Genomic DNA, 9,791 nt, shown 5'->3' with positions numbered 1-9,791 from the left:
TAAAATTTATGTAATTTTCCACAAGTCAGTTACTGTTCTCTCATTTATTTATATAAATTGTAAAATAAAATAATTAAGAAATCTGGAAATCTGGTCAACTCTGGGTTCTGGTCCTGGTCCTGGTTCTCCTCCACCACGCTGGGTGGAGCTGTTGGTTCTGATGTTCGTGTCACCATGGGTCCGTCGATCCCAGCGCTGATACCACGTTGTCCCACTTCCACACCGGATGACCTTAATCCGAGCCTTAATCTGAGCCCTGAGTTTTGGCACAATAATCCCAACAGCGCTGACATTATCTGCTGCTCTACACCATGACACCGGACAGGCAGGAGGAAACTCCCAGCATCCTCCTGAGCTTGGAGGACAGGAAACTAGGAAAATGTGGGTGTTCCTATACCAATAATTTCTCATAGAATAACACTTTGAATGTTGTTTATATATGTTTACATATATATATATATATATATATATATATATATATATATATATAATTTCTTTTTTACCATGCAGATATTCAGATGTCAACATAAAGTGACACCATATAAACATTCTTGAGCTGCATTTTCAAAAAATATATATATACATTAACCAATTTTTTATATATAGTGTACAGAAATATAGTTTTTTTTCTATTATTTTCCTTTTTTTTGCTCTGAAATTTCTTTGTATTTTTTTAATCTATTTTATATTTTAGACTGATCATATTTGTCCGTCGCGAAATGCAATCTTTACCAGGACAAATTCTTAGTAGATTAAAATGTCTTTTTTTGTATACATTTCTTATATTTAGCAATTTTATTTCTATATTTGGCTAGTTACTTTCAGACTGTCAAGCAAACTTTAAGACAAATTATTTGTCGAGAAATGTACCAATCCTCACCTCGCCAAATGTCTTGTATGTTAAAATGTATGTGGTTTTGTATATTTGTTTTTATGTTTGGTTATTTATTTTATATGTGGCTTTGTCTTTCTATATTTGGCCATTTTCGGGGCCTATTTCCGTTGTACTTGGTTAATATCTGGCAATATTTTTTTCAAACTGTTACGATTTTTTATGCATATTTACGTCCATAGATACACAAGTCTTTACCATGTCAAATTCCTTATGTGACCCACCGCAGCAAAACCGTGCATTTCTAAAATTGCCAAATAAGGAGCAGCCAAATTACTTAAAAAAAAAACCTTTCGTGTTCCTTTGTGGTTTTTTTTAAATTTCTCAACGTATTTTCAAAACTGAGTTTTATTTATAAATATTCGATAAATGTTAAACCGTTGAGTTAAATATTCCCGTTAGATTTCATGGGGAAACACAGTTCACTTACCGAGACCCGGAACAGCACGAACGCTAATCGATGGTTTCCTTTAAAGGGACCGTCCAGATGAAGATCATTCCTTCATATTTCATGTGATGTGAAGTCACAATGTCAAACCATTTTGATAGTGTTCAACCTTTAAATATTACTACTTTTACACACACCTGGGTACATTGTTGTGTAGGTAGGGTAAGCCGAGAAGAATAAAAGCTGACGTCACTTCCGTCAACAGATGGTTAAAGCGCAGGACGAGGATCCGTCGGTTTCACTTGTCTTTGAAAACTTTCATCTCCGTGTTGTTATGGATTACGAGAAACGGGTGACAGAAGCTCGACCTTAATCTGACCAGTGCGATAGATCCAAGTCAGTGGAAGCAACTCATTCTGGACTACATATCTGTGATGATAGTCAGTTCTCAGACTCCAAGAACTTTGAAGATATTTGGCATATAATTATAATAATATAATATTTATATATTAAATGACACACCGAGGTTGACATACAAAGACTAATATTATTGACAGACTGTACATTTTGTTGTGTTGTCTGCACTTTTTAAACTACTAAAGAATTCCACTTTTATAAAACATGTATATTCTTACTGTTAAATAAAAGCCTTTTTAAAAATAAAATATATTGTGTATCGATGACGCTGTTCAACATTCCCTAAAAATACAAGAACAATGCAGAGATTGCCTGATTCAGCAGGGTGTCAAGTCCCCATTCAGCAGGGTGTCAAGTGGCCATGTGGCAAGTAGCCATGTGGCTTTGTTTGTCCTCCAATCCATTTGCATTCTGGGAGCTGGCTGAATGAAGCCAAGTGTGGGGAAAACTTTGTGGGTGATTATCTCCGAAACACAGTTTGCCGAACCCTCATCATTAACAAGGGTCAGTTTTAAAAATATTTGCTTGATTTGCACAACTGACACCTTGTTTTGAAGCTCTGATTCTTCACTTTCAAACAAAGAATTGATTTTTCCACTTTCAAAAAATAATGTCAAAAGCCACCAAATCTACCTTAAATCTTTACTGAGTGACAGAAAACAAGTGTCCTACAGGGGGCACCACCACTGCTGCAGCTGCAGCTGCAGCTCCTTAGAATTAATTATATTCATCATTTATATAATCCAGAAGCTGTTTGATGTAGCGTGACAGATCATTATAACAATGAATGATGGGGAAAGCATGTTTAGAGGTTTAGGATCCATCCTCCTTTAATGTTATTGAAAAAAATACAAACAAAAAAAAACAAAAACTTTTGACTAATGGACAAATTAGCGCTGCTGTTGAACTTCGCTGCTTCCATCTGTCATCTTAAAACGCAGACGGGGACAGTGATTGAGCGATGGAGTGAAGCTTGACAGAGGTGGAGTTTACAATAAGTTTAACTTAGTTTTTGAAAAAAGTAAAACTCAGGAAAGATGGAGGAGGATCCTCACCTGTAAATATAGATTCTGTTCTGCTATTATTGAAGCTTATGTCAAAGGGTGGTTGAGTGGATGGATGGATGGATAGGTGGATGGATGGAATGATGGAAGCATAGATGGGTGGATGGATGGATGGACAGATGGATAGATGATTGAAGAGATGGATGATACCATAGATGAGTGGATGGATTGATGGATAGATGGTTGGATAGATGGAGGGAATGATGGAAGCATAGATGGGTGGATGAATGATAGATGGTTGGATGGATAGATGATAAAGTAGATTGATGGATGGATGAATGGATAGATGGTAGGATGGAGAGCTGGATAGATGGAAGCATAGATGGGCGGGTGGATGGATGGACGATACAGTAGACGGATGGATAGATGGATGGATAGAGAGATGGATCGATGAATGAAAGGATAGATGGACGCATAGATGGTAGATTGATGCATGATAGAAGGTTGGATGGATTGATAAACAATAAACCTAAAACTAATCATTGAACAATACAAATTTTACAATTAAAACAAAGAATCTAAAAATCAACTACAGTAGTAGATACAAGTGTGTGGTGTGGGGATTGGATGGTTTGAGCAGCCAAACCTGACCTGAATCTAGATGATTGGGTCAGCTTGGCTGCATACCTGTTGCTAATTGGTTGGCTAACGAGCAGCAGGTTAAAACCCCCATTCTCAAACTCACTCAGGATAGGAACCCTGTCATGACATGTTCAATATGCCCCACCTAGCCTTCTCTCTACAATAAACTGCTGTCTACAACATAGTCTTCTGTGTCTCTGAGCCAGAGGGCCCTGAAAACACCACTTGGCTGGCATGTGGTAAGAGAACTGCCACAGTGGTACCTGTGCAGGGACTCTCCGGCACGGGAAAGGGACACAGAGGAGCCATCTGAAGATGCCCTGGAGTCACCAGCAGGTCAACGGCGGCCTCGGCACCAACCCTCTCCCAACTGGCAGCAGCAGAACCTAGGGGTCCTGCGGAGGACCGGGGGAGAAGCAGCTGCAGCAACCACAATGGGTAACCGTCTGTGGCTAGCTCCTCCACACAGCAGCCACTGCCTGGACTGTCCAGCAGCCCAGCCGCCAGGCCACCCCTCCATGCAGGCCCCGCAACAGCCATGTCCAGCCACGCCTTCACAAGCCAGTGCAGCAGCCCGAGGCCCCACGCACCGGAAGAGGGGCAGTCTGTTATCGCCCTGGGGGCAGGAGGCCGGTCGACCACGCTGCTCCGGAGAACTAGGTCCTCAGGAAAGGGACCTGTTATTTTGTTGTATAAGGTATGGTAAGAGTCTAGTGTTTTTATTATTAAAGGTATTGGAACCCTGTGTCAGAGTCTGTTTTAAACATTTTTTTTTTCAATTTTTTTCTCTGTTTGGTAGGGGGGGGTAGGCTACACCGAGGAATCCTTCCTGGCTTCAGTTTGGTGTCGGTGTGTGATGGGATGGTTTGAGCAGCCACACCTGACCTGGATCTAGGTGATTGGGTCAGGGTGGCTGCATACCTGTTTTTTTTGTTGGTTGGGCTAACGAGCAGCAGGTTAAAACCCCCATCCTCACACACACTCAGGATAGGAGCGCTGTCATGACATGTTCAATCTGCTCCTGGGCTAATTCCACCTAGCCTCCGATCTACTATAAACCGGTGTTTACAACCCATTGTCTTCTGTGTCTCTGTGCTGGAGGGCCCTGAAAACGCCATTGGGTGGTGGGAGAACTGCCACAAAAAGGTTTTATGATATAAACCTCAGGACAATTACCAGTAAAAAATAAACCATGTAAACGTTAATTTATTTGTTATTTACTGTATAATTTGTTTTTAGGGTTAGTTTTCTTAATTTTTTTTATATGTTTACAATAATTATTAGGTATATTTTTACTGTTTTTATATATATATTGAATGAAGTACAATCTCACTATATCTTATTTTATATAATTTTTTTAATTCATTTTATTTTCATATTTTTTCTGATATATATTTTTTCATACACAGCGAAATACACCACATTGCGTCAGCACAATGGAATGTGCAGTTCAAGTCCAACCTTCATTTGAGAATTGTATTTCTTCCTGTTATTTACTCCACTGCAGGGTCTGGATGGTGTTGCCCTGAAAAGCCTGTTTTGATCCTCCTGAATAGACTAGAGCAGCATTCACACCTTCCCACGCTGGAGCATTTACATTTTCATTTGCATTTTTTTTCTGGCAGTGGTGCAGGCGGAAATAAAAGGAGGGGGATTTTTCATTCCTTTATTATTTCCATTTCTTGGTTATTCATGCGGATCCAGGATCACTGGGTTTCGATACCGAGGGACATAACGTGGTCCATGTGTCCTTCCATCCCATCACTACTGCATGAATATACTCATTTGGTCTCAATCTTTGGAGACAATGTTCAATCTCCCGAGGAACATGGAAGGTGTGTTTAAAATGAATGGACTTTTAAAATCCTATCACTCGATCAGATAGGACCAGTGTCCTCGACTCCAATGATTAAGGTTGAGTATTTTTTAAACAAAATTTTGCCCATTGTGTTCATTCTATTAATTAAATTGCACCCTCCCTGTGCTTTTCAACCCTGAAAATGCTTCAAATTCAACTAAAACTGTACAAAAAATAATGGAAACTGGAAACACATGTGTTGCAAGATCAAAATTGCAAGGCTGCACTGATTCATTAATGCATCAGTTCCAAGAGAACAGCCGCTGTGTTCTTCAGAACAAGTATTTGTAGTGACGAAAGGTTAGACTTTTGGAATTCGGTTCTTGATGAGTCTGGCTTTGGCGGTTACCACAATGTTTCATAACCGCAGTGTTGTCAAGCCACCATGGGACCCCACAGACAATCGCCTCAAATGCGACAACTAACGTTTGTTTTGCTTTTATGTTTCATGGGGCTTTTCCCATTTCATTGTAGCCTGTGTATATTAAATGTGAAATACATTTGTCGCACTTGGCTGTCCAGGTATCGGCTCTCTGGAGCTCTCAGTGCACGAGGCGCTCTTCGTTGGGGGGCTGAGCTGTGGTTGGTCAGGCGCTGTCATGGCGGGGGCGCATGGTGGTCCACTCTGTGCCTGTGGCTGCTCGCTGTGGGTTGGGTGGCTCCTGGTATGATGGGGGGTGGACGCTGGGGTACGGTCGGGTCCGGTGTTGGGTCCGCGTGGCCACTGCCCAGCCTACTTCACCCCTGCGTTGATCTGGTTGTGCTTCGCCTATCTCTCCCAGTGCCAGAACTCAAACCCAGTACATACACCACACAATAGGCCTAGGGTTTGAAGGACGGGTAGGGTGCGGGCTATGTGGGGAGGGTATATGACGACCAGCTGTGATCTTGCCTGTTACTCTCCTCCCCTGGATGCTTCACATCTGTCCTGGCATTTTAATACCACTCATATTATCTTAGAACACATACACTCCCACACAAATTGTGAGAAAGTACATACAGTAATCGGCCCCTTTTCGCCAAGTGAAATTGATGCACCAAGTGCAGGTTGGTGCTATGGACAGTGGGCAGCACTCAATTACCTCAACTCAAAATAAGGACAGCCCATTTCCTCCTCCACAAGTGCTTTATCCTGCATTGGGAATTGTTGATCTCCATTGTTGCTGTGGGAGTCTCTACCCACATGTAACGGTTAAGGGAGGGATATAGAGTCGTTCTGGCAGTGGAGCGCCGACATGGCGAGGATTTTATTAATAATGATAACGCAAAGCTCGCTGGCCAAACAGGAACATAAAATAAACGGGATGATCAGAGTCTGTTTCTTGTAGTCGTGCTCTGCACCGCAGGCGTTTCCGCCTCATGCGCCGCATGACCTCCACTGAAAGACAGACCAACATGAAAACTCTCCCAGCCGGAGCCGATCAATCAGCGCTAAAGAGGCTAATTGGACAGACTCGGTAAAGCTGCGCCGCCACGGAGCCAAGCCAGCCCTGTCCCTTGCAGACATGGCTTAACCACGCCCCCTTGTCTGCCATAGACTTTTTTATATCAATTTAAGTAATTTTGCCCTTCATTTGTACATATTAATGACTTTGTTTGTACATCTGTGCTTTAATCCAAATATTACATTTCAAATTTTGTCCATTGAGAATTTAGGGTTATGCCTAAAGTGTTACATTGTTTGAGAGTAGACCAATTTTGATCAGGGTTTATCCCTCAGATTAAACAAACTAGCTACAGTGTTAAGGATTGTTTATCTATACTGATTTTTATTCAGTGATTAATTACTTAAATTGTCATTTACTGTAAATTGGTAAATGTTTAGTATATTTTAAAATGCAGCTCAAGAATGTTTATATGGTTTCATTATATGTTGACATCTCAATATTTACATGGTGATATACATATATATACAGTGTATATATATATATATATATATATATATATATATATATATATATATATATATATATAAATATATATATATACCGTCGTGGATGGGCAGCTGTCGGCCCTGCTCCCACTGCGTGGCTTCTCTGTGGCGGGTGCCCCAGGTGCCGCTGGTGGTGGAGGGCCCACATGGCCCACATATCTGGCTGTCTCCAGGCCTTGTGGTGGGCTGACGTAGGGGTGTCCTGCGCCGAGCACACTCGGCTACATGGGTGGGTGTACAAAAGGAAAAAAAGTAAAACAAATTCATAGTAATGAAAAGAATATTGTGACGCTTGACGGGGTCGACTAGACAGACACAATGAAGGAGACCCAGAAGGAACCTCCGTGTAAAGCCAAAGCCACTTTTATTCCCTGCTGCGAGGCTTACAACTGCCCCGGGGCTGAGGTGTCCAGTCCGAAAATCGACAACCTGGGATGGCCGTGTCCCTTCTTATAACAACTTCTCTTCCATACAGGAGCTTCTATCACATCCTCTCGCACACAGCATTCGCCTTCTTCTCCCTCTCCTCTCCTTCCGCACTCTCCCCCGATGACCTACTCACTATCCTGACGCCTCCCCTCCAATCAGGAGAACTTATCACGTGATAACAACTCACCAATGAACTTGAACCCTCTCCCCCCACAGTCATACACACACAGCGTTACATGATTAAGCCTGCAGCCATCTTTCTTCTAACTCCCACCAATTTGTTTTGTTCCAAGTTAAGTTAACTTCTTTATTTTGTAGAAAATAGAATATGACAGCTTTGGTCAGAAAATGGAACACCAAGTTTCCACTTTTGGCATATTTTGGCTTTGCTCCTAACGATTAGGGAGAACCAGCGAACATTGACGAGGCTGTTTGTGAGACCCGCGCCAGGAGGTTTCCGGCAAAACATGGCAATGCATCAAATTTAAGGAGCCATCTCGTCAAGGACCGTCCCAATGCTGAGGCGTTGCTGCTGCCCCCCACAGCAGCAAATGGATCAGCCTCTGCTCAGCCCGGCGCTGGCCGACAGATGGGAGTGGCTGAAGCTTACGGGCAAGTTATAAAATACAGCATGCGTTCGTGTCGCACCATTGTAATAAGATTTCGATGGACTGATATTGCTCCAGTATTTATTTAATGTAGCCAATGTTTTAATTTCATAAAACTTTAGTGAAATTAAGAACAATTACACGCACTCAGTAAAAAGAATCGAATGAATGCAAGGAGTAAATCAGTCACACTCAGTATAAATTATAACAATTGCCTCGGCTGTTTTTTTAGCTTTGGACTTTAATTTAGTCCTGAGTAATTATTTTCAGTCAAAGAGTCACTCTTTTGCCAGAGTTACATGCAACTCCAGAATAATTTAAAAGAGTAGTACGCTTCGAACAAATGGTTTGCGAGTCGCGCATCACTAATTATTAGTAGTCCATAATAATAATAAGCAAAGTTCTACGTGTTTCTGAGCTTTTCAGTGGTCAGCAGGATAGTGGTGTAGTGCCTTGGGACTATTCCATTGTAAGAATAAAGTTTTGAAACCCAGCTTTCAGGTTTCCTAACGGAGGTCAGTGTCTCGCTGTCTTCATCCTCCTCCTGATCTCTGCTTCCTTTAGGCTTTTTGGACCGAACAGGGAGCCGTGCATCTGGCTACCATCCCATTCATCCAAGAGAAGGAAGGCACAAGCTGCTCTGTGATATCCATCTATTGTAAATAAAGCATCATCTTTCATTAGTAATGTACACTCCTCCTGTTCCTCCTGCTCCTCCTGCTCCTCCGCCTCTTCATCCTGCTCACCCTCCTCCTGCTCCTACTGCTCTTCCTCCTCCTCCTGCTCCTGTTCCTCCTCCTTCACCTCCTCTTCCTGCTCCTTTTTCTCCTCATGCTCCACCTCATCCTGCTCTTCCTCCTGGTCCCCCTCCCCCTCCTCCTGCTCCACCTCGTAGTTGTACTGTAGTCGTAGTGTAGTACTGTAGTTGTACTGTAGTCGTTCTCTCATAGTAGTGTTAGACTGTAGCCATACTGTAGTACTGCAGCTGTAGTGTAGTACTGTAGTACTGTAGTAGTAGTGTCATACTTTAGTCATACTGTAGTACTGAAGTTGTACTGTATTAGTGTAGTCATACTGTAGTTGTAGTGCAGTAGCGTAGTACTGTATGGTGTAGAACTGTAGTCATACTGTAATACTGTAGTTGTAGTGTAGTAGTGTAGTAGTAGTGTAGGACTGTAGTTGTACTGTAGTCATAGTGTAGTAGTACTATAGTGGGGCTGTACAAAAAAAAAAGCGCTTTAATTCACCTGCCTCTGGACAGTGTGTGTGTGTGTGTGTGTGTGTGTGTGTGTGTGTGTGTGTGTGTGTGTGTGTGTGTGTGTGTGTGTTGTATGTGTTTACAGAATAGAGATGTACACTGACCAGTGATGCAAGACTCGCAAACGATTAGTTATTGGTGAATTTTTTTCAATGACTCAGCTTAACTATTAAGTGGTAACTGCAGCCAGACACAGAGACGTTCATTGAGCCCAACCAAAACAGCAGAGTGAAGGCCAAGACACGGTTCAGTGTAAACTAGGTCGGTATTCCCTCTGCGGTGTCTATTTACTATTATTGCAAATCTTTTTTTACACAGATTTGTTATCTACTCATCCCAGTTTTTAAGGCAAAAAAGAAAAA

Source organism: Zeus faber (genome assembly GCF_960531495.2).
Source record: "Zeus faber genome assembly, chromosome: 5".
NCBI classification, from domain to species: Eukaryota; Metazoa; Chordata; class Actinopteri; order Zeiformes; family Zeidae; genus Zeus; species Zeus faber.
The sequence above is the reverse complement of the archived record's forward strand: the minus strand, read 5'-3'. Positions refer to the sequence as shown.